The sequence below is a fragment of the Pelophylax lessonae genome (genome assembly GCF_965119305.1).
Source record: "Pelophylax lessonae genome assembly, chromosome: 4".
NCBI lineage: Eukaryota > Metazoa > Chordata > Amphibia > Anura > Ranidae > Pelophylax > Pelophylax lessonae.
In genome coordinates, this window is record NC_138771.1 from 31124641 (window position 1) to 31142895 (window position 18255).

Consider the following 18255-nt stretch of genomic DNA (forward strand, 5'->3'; position numbering starts at 1 on the left):
TGCAGCTGTCAAATTTAGACATTGATGTCGGGTGTGGGCGGGGCCGTTTGCGGGAGTCGGGGCTCCGCCCCCTTGCTCCGTGGAGAAACTGAAGCTGGCTGGGAAGGAAGGTGGCAGGGGGCGGGACCAATTGTAGCTGCTGTATGGGCACACAGAGCTTCCCATCCTCCCCCAGCATTCAGAGCCAGGAGGATTTTCATTTCATCCTCCGCGCCTGAAATTGGCTCCACCCACCTCCCTGCCACCATCAGAGAGAGAAACTGACTGAAGCTGGATGGGGCAGGAAGGATTCAGCCGCGGGATGGATGGATGGATGGTGTCAGCTCCGGTTCCTGGACTTGGTAAGTGTTGCTGGCTCTGCCCCCCTCTCTCTCACCACTACCCCTCACTACCCCCCCTCCCCCCCTCTCACTACCACCCCCTCCCCCCTCTCTCACTACTACCCCCCTCCCCCCTCTCTCACTACTACCCCCCTCCCCCTCTCTCACTACTACCCCCTCCCCCTCTCTCACTACTACCCCCCCTCTCTCACTACTACCCCCCTCCCCCTCTCTCACTACTACCCCCTCCCCCTCTCTCACTACTACCCCCCTCCCCCTCTCTCACTACTACCCCCCTCCCCCCTCTCTCACTACTACCCCCCTCCCCCCTCTCTCACTACTACCCCCCTCCCCCTCTCTCACTACTACCCCCTCCCCCTCTCTCACTACTACCCCCCTGCCCCCTCTCTCACTACTACCCCCCTCCCCCTCTCTCACTACTACCCCCTCCCCCTCTCTCACTACTACCCCCCTCCCCCTCTCTCACTACTACCCCCCCCCCTCTCTCACTACTTACCCCCTCCCCCCTTTCTCACTACTACCCCCCTCCCCCCTCCCCCTCTCTCACTACTACCCCCCTCCCCCCTCTCTCACTACTACCCCCCTCCCCCTCTCTCACTACTACCCCCCTCCCCCCTCTCTCACTACTACCCCCTCTCTCACTAATACCCCCCTCCCCCTCTCTCACTACTACCCCCCTCCCCCTCTCTCACTACTACCCCCCTCCCCCTCTCTCACCACTAGCCCCCTCCCCCCTCTCTCACTACTACCCCCTCCCCCCTCTCTCACCACTACCCCCCTCTCTCACTACTACCCCCCTCCCCCTCTCTCACCACTACCCCCCTCCCCCCTCTCTCACAACTACCCCCCTCTCTCACAACTACCCCCCTCCCCCCTCATTCACCACTACCCCCCTCTCTCACCACTACCCCCCTCCCCCTCTCTCACCACTACCCCCCTCTCTCACTACTACCCCCTCTCTCACTACTACCCCCCTCCCCCCTCTCTCACTACTACCCCCCTCCCCCCTCTCTCACTACTACCCCCTCCCCCCTCTCTCACTACTACCCCCCTACCCCCCTACCCCTCTCTCACCACTTCCCCCCTCCCCCTCTCTCACCACTACCCCCCTCCCCCCTCTCTCACTACTACCCCCCTCCCCCTCTCTCACTACTACCCCCCTCCCCCTCTCTCACCACTAGCCCCCTCCCCCCTCTCTCACTACTACCCCCCTCCCCCCTCTCTCACCACTACCCCCCTCTCTCACTACTACCCCCCTCCCCCTCTCTCACCACTACCCCCCTCCCCCCTCTCTCACAACTACCCCCTCTCTCACAACTACCCCCCTCCCCCCTCATTCACCACTACCCCCCTCTCTCACCACTACCCCCTCCCCCTCTCTCACCACTACCCCCCTCTCTCACTACTACCCCCCTCCCCCCTCTCTCACTACTACCCCCCTCCCCCCTCTCTCACTACTACCCCCTCCCCCCTCTCTCACTACTACCCCCCTACCCCCCTACCCCTCTCTCACCACTTCCCCCCTCCCCCTCTCTCACCACTACCCCCCTCCCCCTCTCTCACTACCTCTCTCTCTTCTTCTATCCCTGTATCCCTCTCTCCTTCTATTCCTCTCTCTCCCTCCCTCTCTTTCTATCCCTCCCTACCCCCCTCTCTCTCCCTCTTTCCCGCTCTCTCCCTCTCTCCCTCTCTCTCTTTATCCCTCTCTCCCTCCCTGACTATTCTGATTCTATTCTTCCAGAAGCACATTTGTGAGGTCAGGGCTTCTCATCCAACATCTGTGCCTGTTATAGCTGCGAAGAGTCATTTTATGGTGGGGCATTGGGCAGGGGTGAGGGGGCGGGTATTGGGTGGATCTTGGGCGGGACTTGTGGGAGGGGTTATCAAATTTACCTTCGGACTGCAGCCCCTGGTCTTTTTACCACCTAGCAATGCCCCTGCCGCTCACGCTCGCTTATGCGTATAACATTACATAGCATAGCTGAACCTGAACGAGAGGGCCCCTGTGTAGCTTGTTCTCTGTGACTCTGACTGAGCGCGGTGAGCTGAGCAGGAGCGGCGCCGTGATTCGCTGCACAGCTAACCAATCACGCGTGCCTACACACCTGATTGGTTCGCTGTACCGCTACTCACGGTGAGTGGTTCGCTGTGCTGCTAATCAGGTGTGCAGGCACGCGTGATTGGTTAGCTGGGCAGCGAATCACGGCGCCGCTGCTGCTCACCGCGCTCAGTCACAGACAGTCACAGAGAACTAGCTACACAGGGGCCCTCTCGTTCACTTCTTCTACCTGTAACCTTAGGTAAGTCTCTCTCTGGTCTCTGCATGATTGAAGGGGACACAGCACGCTGGTCACTACATTGATAGGATGGCAATCATGCTGGTCACTACATTGATGGGTTGGTACGCTGGTTACTACATTGTCAATTGATGGGGGGGCATGCTGGTCGCTACATTGATGGGGGGCAATATTGTGCAGCCCTACTCATAGGCATGCGCACGGGGTGTGCCGGGTGTGCCTAGGCACACCCTAATCACCCTCATGCAGTGCTTCCGCCATGGCCGCCGCCTCTCTGTCTGCTGCTCTCTGCCCCTGGCTGCTCAGCTCCCGAACCCAATCCTGTCGGTGCGGAGACTGATAGGGACTGTCTGGGGGAGGACCCTGGCCTGCTGTAAGAGGGGATCTATATAGGGGACCTCACCTCACCCTGGCCTGCTGTAAAGGAGGATCTATGGGGGACCTGCCCTAGCCTGCCCTAAAGGGAGATATATGGGGATCCTGCTCTAAAGGGGATCTATGCAATAGATCCCCTTTAGAGCAGGGTCCCCATAGATCCCCTTTAGAGCAGAGCCCTGTGATCAGTGTGTGGCCTTAAAAGAATGTTTACTTTGATAATTGTTTATTTAATTAAAAATGTTTTAATACCGCTTAGGATGTTTGTTTACATTTAGTTATAAAAGTGTGTGTATATGTATGTGTGTGTGTGTGTGTACATATATATATATATATACGCATGTATATTGACCCCCCAAAATAATACCTTGCCACCCCTTTGCCACCCCTGTTTTAAAAGTCTAGCTCCGCCACTGCTCCCACTGACACTAACAATGGGGCACTATTCCTTCCACTGATACCAACAATGGGGCAAAATTCCTTCCATTGACATTAAAGGTAGGGCACTGTGTACTCCCACTGGACACCAGGACATTTTCTACTCCTATTGGTCACAGTGTGGACACCTAAAGTCTGAATGACAGTAAACTGGCCCTTAGAAAATGTGGAGACTGCTGGTTTAGGGGATTGCACAGAGGAGATATACTTACCTAATCCACCAATCCTCCGAGCGCAAGACCGGTCTCCACCACTCCTGCCCCTCTCCCTCCCCCGCCACGCTAATGGTCTTGTGAATGGACTTTTTCTGACGTCACCCACAGACCGGCTCTGGAGGTGAGGACGGCAGGAACAGCCCACTGTTGGATGCAGGAGAGTGCAGATCGGTTAAGTATAGCCTTTTGGTATGCCCTTAGACAAAACAAGCAATTAATCCATGCAAAGCGGGCACAGCCCCACTGCATTCGAGAATTTTTTTTTTTTTTCATGGAGTTCTTCTTCAAAGCTGGACACCATGCAAAAAAACTGTCATTTAAATATGTTCCTCAATAGACACAAGACATATAAATCCACTTTGTATGCACCAAATACTTTCACATGCCCAGATATTACCTTGTACAAGTAGCAGTGACATCATCAATATCCTGTACATAGCCTGCTTGAAAAGCAAAGCTGTAGGAGGGGCCCAAAAGGCTCCACCCATCACAGGCCGCCTGCAAAAACTACAGAGGTGGCGTAGAGAAGACCAGCACACGGAGAGAGAGAGAGCAACAGGGACTGGTCTTTATTCCAGGAAGTTGTAAAGGGCCATTTCTGGTATATGCAGATCCTAAAGATCCAATAAAACACAGTTATGATGTAGGGTCTGGTGGAAGGTTAATGGCAAGTTCAGGACTCACATTTTTTTCAGTTGACTATATATCTTTGGAGCTTTGTGTCTCCACGCCACCAATTAGTTACAAGCCTGACTAAATGGCTTAAACTGACAGTCTTTGGTTTCCATTCTTAATCCAAGTGTGAAGAGGGCAGAGATACTGTGGCTCATTTTATCTTGCTTGCTATACGTGTCATTTATCACATAAGGATGAAGTTGTGAAATGTCAAAGGTCTCTGACAAAAGTGTGGCATTAAAACTGGCCTGGAAAGAAGGTATATCAGTAAACTCTAGCTTTTGCGATGGATTTTAGGCTGGTCTAACTAGGTTCAGCAATCTATTCATTGATAACACAGAAGAAGATCAAAAATGCTTCCAGTGTATTGATGGTAGAAGTTGGTGTGTAATGTAATGGTCTGTAAAAAGTGCCTTTTATTAAGTAAAGAAGTTACTGGTTGTGAGAAATCATCTAGTCTGATTCTTTGGAGAGAGTATATTCATAGTGAACATGATCTGGGGAAAGAAGTATCAAGCAATTCCTTGGTGGTGGCTGGTGACGGAGCTTGCATAGGTAGGATGGTTTGGCACATTATGCACACTGCAATCAGTTGGGTCCCTATGTTAGGCCCCTGGCCCCTGCAGAACTGAACCTGTCCTAGGGACCTGGAATGGAACCATGTTGTGCGAGGCCTTATGCCGTGGAGTATCTGTGGTGGCTCCCCTTCTAGCCTATGAGCTAAAGTTTGAGAATTGTGTGTTTAAATGCTATCCATTGGTGGTGGCCCGTGATTAAGTTTCTGTAGGTAGGGTGGCCTGGCACATCATGCACTCTGCTGTCAGTTGGGCCCCTATCTTAGGACCCTCTGCAGAACTGAACCTGTCCTACAGACCTGGACTAGACCGAAGGTATGAGAGGCCTCGTGGAGTATCTGCGGTAGCTCCTCTTCTAGCCTATGAGCTAAAGTTTGAGAATTGTGTGTTTAAATGCTATCCCTTGGTGGTGGCCAGTGATGAAGTTTTAGTAGGTAGGGTGGCCTGGTATGTCATGCACTCTGCAATCAGTTGGGCCCCTATCTTAGGACCCTCTGCAGAACTGAACCTGATAAGAACGAAGGTATGAGAGGCCTCGTGGAGTATCTGCAATAGATCCTCTTCTAGCCTATGAGCTAAAGTTTGAGAATTGTGTGTTTAAATGCTATCCATTGGTGGTGGCCCATGATTAAGTTTCTGTAGGTAGGGTGGCCTGGCACATCATGCACTCTGCTGTCAGTTGGGCCCCTATCTTAGGACCCTCTGCAGAACTGAACCTGTCCTACAGACCTGGACTAGACCGAAGGTATGAGAGGCCTCGTGGAGTATCTGCAATAGATCCTCTTCTAGCCTATGAGCTAAAGTTTGAGAATTGTGTGTTTAAATGCTATCCCTTGGTGGTGGCCAGTGATGAAGTTTTAGTAGGTAGGGTGGCCTGGTATGTCATGCACTCTGCAATCAGTTGGGCCCCTATCTTAGGACCCACTGCAGAACTGAACCTGATAAGAACGAAGGTATGAGAGGCCTCGTGAAATATCTGCAGTGACTCCCCTTCTAGCCTATGAGCAAAATGTTGGCCTTGTTGAAAAACAAGCTGAAGTTAGAAGCTGATTGGCTACCATGTACATCTGCACCAGTTTTAGTAAATAAACCCGTATATTTGCCTTTAGCCCATCAACCCCAAGGTGTGCACGTCTAACTATTCTTTGATGTTTGTGGTCCACCTTAGGTTGTCAAGCTCAAGGCTACGTTGTCAGAAATCACGCTTTATCTGGTATAGTGAAAAGATGCGCTTTCCCCCATAAAGTATGAAAGACTCCGTTTATTGCCCGTCACTGTCAGAAAGCATCCAGCTCTATTCAAGACTAAAGCCTACAGTAAAGTGTGTGATTTTGATGGGCAGAACAATTATGAATGCACTTTTATATACATTTTTAATTCTGCATTAATTCACTTGTCACTTTTCCGGCACCATCTGCAGCAATGACAGCTGTGCTCCCTGCGTGTTCTCTAGACAGGTGAGAAGGTGCGCTTCTTCTGTATTTACCCAAAGTCATAGAATTTTCTCCCTTGTGATCCTACCTTAGACAGAACAAAAGGCATTTATTTTTCCAATCTCTAAGACGTCTGTTCCTGCTATATATATATGTTCATGGCGTTCTCTTAGGAAGATTCCTCCAGGAGGCTTTAGCTTCCTTCTTTAAACTGTCTGCTTGATACTGAATGCTGACTAATGAAAGCTTTGGGGAAATGCCTTAAACAAACAAGGAGAAATGGTTCTTGGGGGGCTGTGAGCATCGCACTGGCCTGATTCTGCAGATGTGCGCCGTGTACAATGAACAGCGAACGCCGGAATCTTGTTCCGCACATTCCTAAAGATTCTTTGCTCTCTAATAATGAATATTCAGCATTTATCCCCCTTCATCTAAAAAAAAAGAAAAAGAAAAAAATCCCCTGACTGAGTCTGCAGAGATGAGATAGACGCATCAATATTAAGCTCTTCTTTTACTGTCATTGGGACTTAGGACTTGTTAAGACTGCGTTGTACTGAAACTCTCTGATAGACAGCAGGTTGCAAGGGGCAGTTTGCAGATTGGCAATCCTCTCCCTTTAATTAGAGTTCACTGAAAGTACAGGGGGGACCAAAGAACGCAGCATACGCAAAGAAAGGAGTGTAATACTTGTCTAGCTAGTTTATGTGAAAAATGCAGAAAAATATATACAAGGCAGACCTTCATTTTTAAATTGAATATATCTGACCTATACTTTATTTGTGAGGATGTGAAAGAGGGTTTTCAGTAGAGTGCCCCTTTGCTAGTAAGTGGCCGAAGTCTATGCATCATGAGTTATCACATATGTGGATTTCCGTGAATACCTAGTATAGCACCCTCCTAGGTAGGTGCTAGTGAGAGAGTAAAGTTTATGGCTCTGTCTGCCTATCAGAGGAGCAGCAGGTAAATCTATATTGCTTTCTGTCTACTAGAGAGCAGGATCTGTGAGTTAGGTCTACTCTGTGTGCTCGGTGTGTGATTCATTGGGTCTAGATATTGTTTCACACTGGTCCAATAGGGAGGCATGTTGGACAGTGGGAGGAAACCTGACCAATGGGTACACAGGCTTTGATACTGTCAGGGACGTAATTTCCGCTCTGCGACTAGTGAGCTTAACCGGTTGCCGACTGCGCACAGTATATTTACTGCGGCCGGCCAGACAGAGTGACGTAGATCTACGTCACTCGCCTGTCACTGCTATTAGAGCCAATAGCGGGCGAGCGCGCGCCCGCTGAGGCGCGCGCCCGCCTCGGCTCGTTCAGGGAGGAGTGCGGGCGTGTGACCGGTGGACCCGATGTCCGCCGGTCACACTACGATCGCCGGTACAGCGGGAGAAAGACAGAGCGACTTATGTAAACAAGCTGCCTGTCATTCTCCCTGTGTAAAAATGCAGATCAGACGGTTCTACTAAGTAGAACCGTTGATCTTTGTTTTTACACCAATAGCATTGTCCCACTACAGTTAGAATCACGCCCCTAGGACACACTTAACCCCTCCCTGTTCAATACAGTTAACCCCTTCCCTGCCAGTGTCATTTTTGCAGTAACAGTGCATATATATAGCACTGATTACTGCAGTAATATCACTGGTACCCCCAAAAGTGTCAAAAATGTCAGTCAAGGGTCCAATCTGTCCGCCGCAATGTCGCAGTACCGCAAAAAAATCGCAGATCGCCGCCATTACTCGTTAAAAAAAAACACCAAAAATGACAAAAAATTTTCCCTTAGTTAGTTAAAGCGATAACTTTTGCGCAAACCAATCAAAATACGCTTTTTGCGATTTTTTTTACCAAACATATGTAGCAGAAAACAATTTGGCCGAAAATGTTAAAAAATTTTGATTTTTACATTATTTTTTGGGGGAATTTCATATAAAAAAAAGTGAAAAATATTGTTATTTTTGCAAAAATTACGCTCTTTTTTTGTTTATAGCGCATGATCAAAAAATCGCACAGGTGATCAAATACCACCAAAAGAAAGCTCTGTTTGTGGGAAAAAAAGAATGTGAAATTCGTTTAGGTACAGCATCGCACGACCGCGCAATTGTCCGTTAAAGTCACGCAGTAAAAAATCGCAAAAAACCCCCTGGTCAGTAAGGGGGTAAAATCTTCCGGGGCTTAAGTGGTTAACAGACGGCCGCGCATGCGCGGGATCACGTTGGCGCAGGCACGCATGCGTGCTAGCGTGGCGTGCATGCGTCATGACGCAAAGCACGCCAGCCCCTATGTAAGGATCGCTCTCCGTCCCATCCAGTGCTGGATTATCTTCAGCTCCTTGTACCTGTGACCTGTGAACCTGTTCTGCTTCCTCGTTTTTGACCCGGCTTGCCTTCTGACCCTTCTGATCCGCTCCAGTGTTTGACCCTCTGCTTGCCTGACCATCCCTGCACGCGTGCCTTCTGCCTGACTTCCAGTGTACCGACCTTGGCTTGCTTCTGCTAAATCCTCCTGCCTTGGCTCCCCGGCTTGCTACTTGGACTGATACCCGTGTTTGACCCTCGGCCTGGCCTTCACTTGTGCACTGCTTGATCCCCTTGGAGTTCCTGTAAGTTTTTCCGGATACTCTTCTGAACCATTCACCTGCACTCCACAAAGCATCCAGTGCTCCTTGGGAGGCGTCACCTCCTGTCCCACTCCCACGGGTGATTCGCACCGAGCTGCAAGGGAAGCCCTCTCAGCATTTTGGCCTCCAACAAAGAAGCTTCCTGACAGATACAGTCCCAGTGATTGGCAGAGACCGGCTGTCTCGGTGCTTTATGGGACACTGTATAAAAGCCAGGAGCACATGTGCTGCAAGGTCTTTGGTTTGAGAGCAGAGTCCTGGAGGGACGGTGGCGGCTGCCTCCTTCTCTGTAGCAGTGGCACGTGGCCTCAGGAGGTAATCCTGAGGGCCAGAGGAACGGAGCTGAACCCAGAGGTCCAGGAGCTGACTGAGTGGGGAGGGGGGCCACCCCAAAAGTAGGATAGTCAGTGGACCGGTGTCAGCAGTCCAGAAAGGGGATAGTAAGAAAAGTGTCCCAAAGAGACATTTAGATCACCAAGTCTTCTGGCAGGAGACTTAAACCCAAATCTACCTAAGTGGCAAGGTGGATCAGCAGCCTGGCTGCATCATCAGATAGGAGTTCTTGTGAATAGTTTGTGCTGTGACGTCACGTGCCGTGCCTCTGTGCAACGGGGCCACAAATCTCCTCAATTTCCTTGCCCCGGGCTCCCCCTCTCCTGGAATGATAGCCCTGGGGCCTGGGGCTGAGGAGAGCGGTCCGTGTGGATGCTGATGTCAATCGCCTTGCAAGCCGGGACTCGCAAGTATTTATTTTTAAAGGGGAAAAATAAGCCACTCTTTGCCAGTTTTCAGAGCGCTGATCACCGCTCACGTGACCCGCCACCTCTCTCCTCCTCTCGGCCTCTTCTCCTCCCCTCCTCCTCCTCTACTGACTGACGTCAGCGGGGAATCCTCGGCCCTATCCGCTGCAGGCAGCTGTCAGACAGGGAGAGGAGAGAGCTGGCAGGTCACATGAGCAATGATCGGCATATGATTAGCACCGATCACTGTAATAATGTCACTGATGATGTCAGTGGCAGTTTGTTCGTTCCCACAAAGTGTCAGATTTTCTGCCACACTATAACAGTCCTGTTATAAGTTGCTGATCGCTGCCATTAGTAGTATAAAAAAAAATGATAATTATTTTATTTAAAGTTTGTAGTGTAGCAGCAATCAGTCATTTAGAAAGCAAAGATGGAATTTTCAGATGCAGACTTCCAGGAAAACAAATCTTTTTATTCACTAGCAAAGTGAACTTAGCCAGGCTAATGCTCGCTTGCTAAGTTCCCGAAATAGATGTGTACATCACTTATGTATCGACGGTTGCATCACAAGTACAGATACATAAAGATATACAGTAGATACAAATTTTCCCTTTATCTACGCAAAACATTCTTCTCTTTATGCAGCAACTTGCTGTTATTTTCTATTTCAGGGCAGTTGACATTTGCAGTTTTGCACTTGTCTGTGTTCTTGCTAACACTTTGCTTAAGAGGAAGTCAGACAGAGGAGGGAGAGTGAGGGGGCTGAAATCTGCAGGGTTATCTTGCTCATGTAGTTCTACAAACAAACTTGTAAGAATAATTTTGTATTACTAACCATCCACCATGTTAGAAGGCTTTTCAGCTGATGCCACAGTAGAGGTTATAACTTTCACACAAACCAATCAATATACACTTATTGGGATTTTTTTCAAAATTGTCGGTATTCTTTTGATCACCACCATTACTAGTATAGAATAAATAAATAAATAAAAATTCCATAAATATATACCATAGTTTGTAGACGCTATAACGTTTGTGTAAACCAATCAATATAAGCTTATTAGGATTTTTTAACCAATAACATGTTTCAGAGGACATATTGGCCTAAACTTATAAGGCCATTACATTTTTTCAATGTTTTTTTAATTGGATATATTTTATAGCAGAAAGTAAAAAAAAAAAAAAAAATATATATATATATATATATATATATATATATATATATATATACCGTGTATATATATATATATATATATATATATATATATATATATATATATATATATATATTCTTTTTTTAAAATTGTCGGTATTTATTAATTGTCATCATTGCTAGAATAGAAAAGATAAATAAATAAAAATTCCATGAATATATACCATAGTTGGTAGACGCTATAACGTTTGTGTAAACCAATCAATATACGCTTATTGAGATTTTTTTAACCAATAACATGTATCAGAGGACATATTGCCCTAAACTTATAAAGACATTTGATTTTTTTAATTTTTTTTTAATTGGATATATTTTATGGCAGAAAAAAAAAAATATATATATATATATATTTTTTTTTTTAAATTGTCGGTATTAATTAATCGTCATCATTACTAGCATAGAAAAGATAAATAAATGAAAATTCAATGAATATATACCATAGTTGGTAGACGCTATCAATATATGCTTATTGGGATTTTTTTTAACCAATAACATGTATCAGAATACATATTGGCCTAAACCCATAAAGACATTTGATTTTTTCAATTTTTTTTTTATTGGATATATTTTATAGCAGTATATTTTTAGAAAGTAAAAAAAAAAAAAATATATATATATATATATATATATATATATATATATATATATATATATATATATATAAATAGATACACATATTTTTTTTTTTTATTGTCGGTATTTTTTGATCCTCATCATTACTAACATAGAAAAGATAAATAAATAAATAAAAATTCCATGAATATATACAGTGCCTTGCGAAAGTATTCGGCCCCCTTGAACTTTTTGACCTTTTGCCACATTTCAGGCTTCAAACATAAAGATATAAAACTGTAATTTTTTGTGAAGAATCAACAAGTGAGACACAATCATGAAGTGGAACGAAATTTATTGGATATTTCAAACTTTTTTAACAAATAAAAAACTGAAAAATTGGGCGTGCAAAATGATTCAGCCCCCTTAAGTTAATACTTTGTAGCACCACCTTTTGCTGCGATTACAGCTGTAAGTCGCTTGGGGTATGTCTCTATCAGTTTTGCACATCGAGAGACTGAAATTTTTGCCCATTCCTCCTTGCAAAACAGCTCGAGCTCAGTGAGGTTGGATGGAGAGCATTTGTGAACAGCAGTTTTCAGTTCTTTCCACAGATTCTCAATTGGATTCAGGTCTGGACTTTGACTTGGCCATTCTGACACCTGGATATGTTTATTTGTGAACCATTCCATTGTAGATTTTGCTTTATGTTTTGGATCATTGTCTTGTTGGAAGACAAATCTCCGTCCCAGTCTCAGGTCTTTTGCAGACTCCATCAGGTTCAGTGGCGGCTCTAGACTTTTTGAGGCCTTAGGCGAAAATTAAAATATGGAGGCCCCCCCTTGCGCGATAAAAAAATAAATAAGCAGGCTATATTATTAACTGTATAATATTATTCTTTCACTGGTTATAGTAAGCAATAAAACAGACCACAGTCCCTAGGGGCGCGAAAGCTGCACAATAAGTGCCAAATGGCCACAGGTTGGGAAAATAGATCTTAAAAGACAAAACTCCACACAGGAAATTATGGCTTACCGAAAGGCATAAACAGGGCCAGTGGCGGCTGGTGCTCAAAATGTTTCGGGTGACGCAAATACAAAAATGTAATGGGAATTGCTTTGCGACAAAAAACGCTGTAAAAAATTGCGTGACTTTGAGGTCACAAAAGTGTGTTAAGTGAGACCAGCGTGCCCCCTTTCAATGCAGAGTGACCAGCGTGCCCCCTTTCAATGCACAGAGACCAGCGTGCCCCTTTTCAATCCAGAATATATCTCTAAGTAAACTGTGCTTTTAATTCCAGCAATCCACTAATGTAACATCCGTCTACTAAGTCTGCCAGCTTCTCTGAATAATGTTAAGAGATTTATCAAGCAATTTACCAACACAGAATCTGGATTAATTCTAGTGCAAATCCAGCTGCCTTTTCTTTTTGAAAGAATTTGTAGTACTAGGAAGCAGTAAGCATGAATCAGGACTCAGTCAGGACTGCTGACGGCTGGCTGCCTCTTTGACAGGACAGGCCTTGTGGTCACTGGTCAGTCACTCGCTCTCCAGGACCAGTCCTTACTTTTTTTTTTTTTTTTTAATCAGCAAGTTGGTACACTTTATTGAAAAAAAAAGAAAGCATACACTTACATGTAAAGATTAATTTAGCCTATTGGAAGGGAAGGGTCACCAGCTCACAGAGTGCCACAGCAAAAGAGATGTAAATAGGAGAGAACCAGGATCCGCTCACAAAGCAGGAGTGCAGCCTCAGCAAAAAGAGGGTACTTGTAAGCAGCTGACAATGCAGAGAGCAGGACACTTTAGACCAGAGCTCTGGGGCTGCAGAGGAGACAAACACAGGGCACACAGCGCCCACCGCCCAGCGCATTTTCTGGCCATTAAGTCGTTACCTTTTTCCATCATCTTCTCTTCTCTTCTTCTCCTGGTACCGAAGCCGAGAGAATTCAGGGGAGGGGTTATGTGACATCACATCGTGACGTCATCGCTATCCAGGACCATCATTGGTCGAATGCAGGAGCAAGGGGAGGACTCGGAGACTCACTCACAGTGCAGCAGCACAGAAGAACCCGATGTGAGTGCAGGACATGGCTGGGGTTATAGGCTGTATACTAGCGCGGGCAATGTTGCGGAACTTGCGGATGCGGCCGCCGGCGACCTGGCGTGTCGCAACTGAGTGGCAAGGTCAAGATTACTACTAATTCTCATCATCATAAAAAAATGAAAAATATATATTCTTTATTGGGAAGGATGCGAGGCCCCTTTAAGTGCGAGGCCTTCGGCGGCCGCCTTAGTCGCCTAATTAGAGAGCCGCCTCTGATCAGGTTTTCTTCCAGAATGATCCTGTATTTGGCCCCATCCATCAGTCCCTAGGGGCGCGGAAGCTGCACAATAAGTGCCAAATGGCCACAGGTTGGGAAAATAGATCTTAAAAGACAAAACTCCACACAGGAAATTATGGCTTACCGAAAGGCATAAACAGGGCCAGTGGCGGCTGGTGCTCAAAATGTTTCGGGTGACGCAAACACAAAAATGTAATGGGAATTGCTTTGCGACAAAAAACGCTGTAAAAAATTGCGTGACTTTGAGGTCACAAAAGTGTGTTAAGTGAGACCAGCGTGCCCCCTTTCAATGCAGAGTGACCAGCGTGCCCCCTTTCAATGCACAGAGACCAGCGTGCCCCCTTTCAATGCACAGAGACCAGCGTGCCCCCTTTCAATGCACAGGGACCAGCGTGCCCCCTTTCAATGCACAGGGACCAGCGTGCCCCTTTTCAATGCACAGGGACCAGCGTGCCCCCTTTCAATGCACAGAGACCACCGTGCCCCCTTTCAATGCACAGAGACCAGCATGCCCCCTTTCAATGCACAGAGACCAGCGTGCCCCCTTTCAATGCACAGGGACCAGCGTGCCCCCTTTCAATGCACAGGGACCAGCGTGCCCCCTTTCAATGCACAGGGACCTGCGTGCCCCCTTTCAATGCACAGAGACCAGCGTGCGCCCTTTCAATGCACAGGGACCAGCGTGCCCCCTTTCAATGCACAGAGATCAGCGTGTCCCCTTTCAATGCACAGAGATCAGTGTGCCCCCTTTCAATGCACAGAGATCAGCGTGTCCCCTTTCAATGCACAGAGATCAGTGTGCCCCCTTTCAATGCAGAGATGCCAGCGTGCCCCCTTTCAATGCAGAGTGAACAGCGTAAGTGTGCCCCCCCCGCAATACCAGTGCACTTACCTCAGGCAGCGGCAGCTTCTCCTCAGTCCCCCAGCGTCTCCTCGAGTCCTCAGTCCTCCCGCCTCCTTCTCGGCCAATGGCATGGGGTTTGCCTTTCGGCCAATCAGAAAGCTGTAGGACCCGCTTCCTGATTGGCCTGGAGGAGGATCCGTGTGACAATAGCGAATTTTCATTCGTTATTGTCACACAATGGGTGTGCTCGGGGCGCACCAAAAGCCCCATTGAACTCCATGCTCCGGCGCCCTGCATGTAGATTAGGGGGCCGGACGCATGGATGGGGGGGCGGCGCCCCTGCGCCCCCAACACACCGGCCGCCACTGAACAGGGCACAGCTTGCATGTGCAAGTACTAACCAGGAACATTTTTTTTTTTTTGCAAAGGCTATGCTGGCACAGGACAGGGACACACACACTGAGCATCGCTGGAACGAGAAGGAAGGTATGTGTTTTCCCTGGCAGGCTGGTTAGCGGATTGATTAAAACTCCACACAGGGACTTATGGCTTACCAAAAGGCATAAACAGGGCCAGTGGCGGCTGGTGCTCAAAATGTTTGGGGTGGCGCAAACACAAAAATGTAATGGGCATTGCTTTGCGGCAAAAAACGCTGTAAAAAATTGCATGACTTTGAGGTCACAAAAGTGTGTGAAGTGAGACCAGCGTGCCCCCTTTCAATGCAGAGTGACCAGCGTGCCCCCTTTCAATGCACAGAGACCAGCGTGCCCCCTTTCAATGCACAGTGACCAGCGTGCCCCCTTTCAATGCACAGGGACCAGTATGCCCCCTTTCAATGCACAGGGACCTGCGTGCCCCATTTCAATGCACAGGGACCAGCGCGCCCCCTTTCAATGCACAGGGACCAGCGTGCCCCCTTTCAATGCACAGGGACCAGCGTGCCCCTTTTCAATGCACAGAGACCAGCGTGCCCCCTTTCAATGCACAGAGATCAGCGTGTCCCCTTTCAATGCACAGAGATCAGCGTGCCCCCTTTCAATGCAGAGATGCCAGCGTGCCCCCTTTCAATGCAGAGTGAACAGCGTAAGTGTGCCCCCCCCCCCCCCGCAAGACCAGTGCACTTACCTCAGGCAGCGGCAGCTTCTCCTCAGTCCCCCGGCGTCTCCTCGAGTCCTCAGTCCTCCCGCCTCCTCCTCGGCCAATGGCATGGGGTTTGCCTTTCGGCCAATCAGAAAGCTGTTGGACCCGCTTCCTGATTGGCCAGGAGGAGGATCTGTGTGACAATAGCGAATTTTCATTCGTTATTGTCACACAATGGGTGTGCTCGAGGGGGCACCAAAAGCCCCATTGAACTCCATGCGTCCGGCGCCCTGCATGTAGATTAGGGGGCCGGACGCATGGATGGGGGGGCGGCGCCCCTGCGCCCCCAACGCACCGGCCGCCACTGAACAGGGCACAGCTTGCATGTGCAAGTACTAACCAGAAACATTTTTATTTTTTTTTGCAAAGGCTATGCTGGCACAGGACAGGGACACACACACTGAGCATCGCTGGAACGAGAAGGAAGGTATGTGTTTTCCCTGGCAGGCTGGTTGGCGGATTAATTAAAAGGACAACCATACTAAAAGTTCAGTTCTTCAAAAAGAATATATCTCTAAGTAAACTGTGCTTTTAATTCCAGCAATCCACTAATGTAACATCCGTCTACTAAGTCTGCCAGCTTCTCTGAATAATGTTAAGAGATTTATCAAGCAATTTACCAACACAGAATCTGGATTAATTCTAGTGCAAATCCAGCTGCCTTTTCTTTTTGAAAGAATTTGTAGTACTAGGAAGCAGTAAGCATGAATCAGGACTCAGTCAGGACTGCTGACGGCTGGCTGCCTCTTTGACAGGACAGGCCTTGTGGTCACTGGTCAGTCACTCGCTCTCCAGGACCAGTCCTTACTTTTTTTTTTTTTTTTTAATCAGCAAGTTGGTACACTTTATTGAAAAAAAAAGAAAGCATACACTTACATGTAAAGATTAATTTAGCCTATTGGAAGGGAAGGGTCACCAGCTCACAGAGTGCCACAGCAAAAGAGATGTAAATAGGAGAGAACCAGGATCCGCTCACAAAGCAGGAGTGCAGCCTCAGCAAAAAGAGGGTACTTGTAAGCAGCTGACAATGCAGAGAGCAGGACACTTTAGACCAGAGCTCTGGGGCTGCAGAGGAGACAAACACAGGGCACACAGCGCCCACCGCCCAGCGCATTTTCTGGCCATTAAGTCGTTACCTTTTTCCATCATCTTCTCTTCTCTTCTTCTCCTGGTACCGAAGCCGAGAGAATTCAGGGGAGGGGTTATGTGACATCACATCGTGACGTCATCGCTATCCAGGACCATCATTGGTCGAATGCAGGAGCAAGGGGAGGACTCGGAGACTCACTCACAGTGCAGCAGCACAGAAGAACCCGATGTGAGTGCAGGACATGGCTGGGGTTATAGGCTGTATACTAGCGCGGGCAATGTTGCGGAACTTGCGGATGCGGCCGCTGGCGACCTGGCGTGTCGCAACTGAGTGGCAAGGTCAAGATTACTACTAATTCTCATCATCATAAAAAAATGAAAAATATATATTCTTTATTGGGAAGGATGCGAGGCCCCTTTAAGTGCGAGGCCTTCGGCGGCCGCCTTAGTCGCCTAATTAGAGAGCCGCCTCTGATCAGGTTTTCTTCCAGAATGATCCTGTATTTGGCCCCATCCATCTTCCCATCAATTTTAACCATCTTCCCTGTCCCTGCTGAAGAAAAGCAGGCCCAAACCATGATGCTGCCACCACCATGTTTGACAGTGGGGATGGTGTGTTCAGGGTGATGAGCGGTGTTGCTTTTACGCCAAACATAATGTTTTGCATTGTTGCCAAAAAGTTCGATTTTGGTTTCATCTGACCAGAGCACCTTCTTCACATGTTTGGTGTCTCCCAGGTGGCTTGTGGCAAACTTTAAACGACACTTTTTATGGATATCTTTAAGAAATGGCTTTCTTCTTGCCACTCTTCCATAAAGGCCAGATTTGTGCAGTATACGACTGATTGTTGTCCTATGGACAGAGTCTCCCACCTCAGCTGTAGATCTCTGCAGTTCATCCAGAGTGATCATGGGCCTCTTGGCTGCATCTCTGATCAGTCTTCTCCTTGTATGAGCTGAAAGTTTAGAGGGACGGCCAGGTCTTCGTAGATTTGTAGTGGTCTGATACTCCTTCCATTTCAATATTATCGCTTGCACAGTGCTCCTTGGGATGTTTAAAGCTTGGGAAAACTTTTTGTATCCAAATCCGGCTTTAAACTTCTCCACAACAGTATCTCGAACCTGCCTGGTGTGTTCCTTGTTCTTCATGATGCTCTCTGCGCTTTAAACGGACCTCTGGGACTATCACAGTGCAGGTACATTTATACGGAGACTTGATTACACACAGGTGGATTCTATTTATCATCATTCGTCATTTAGGTCAACATTGGATCATTCAGAGATCCTCACTGAACTTCTGGAGAGAGTTTGCTGCACTGAAAGTAAAGGGGCTGAATAATTTTGCACGCCCAATTTTTCAGTT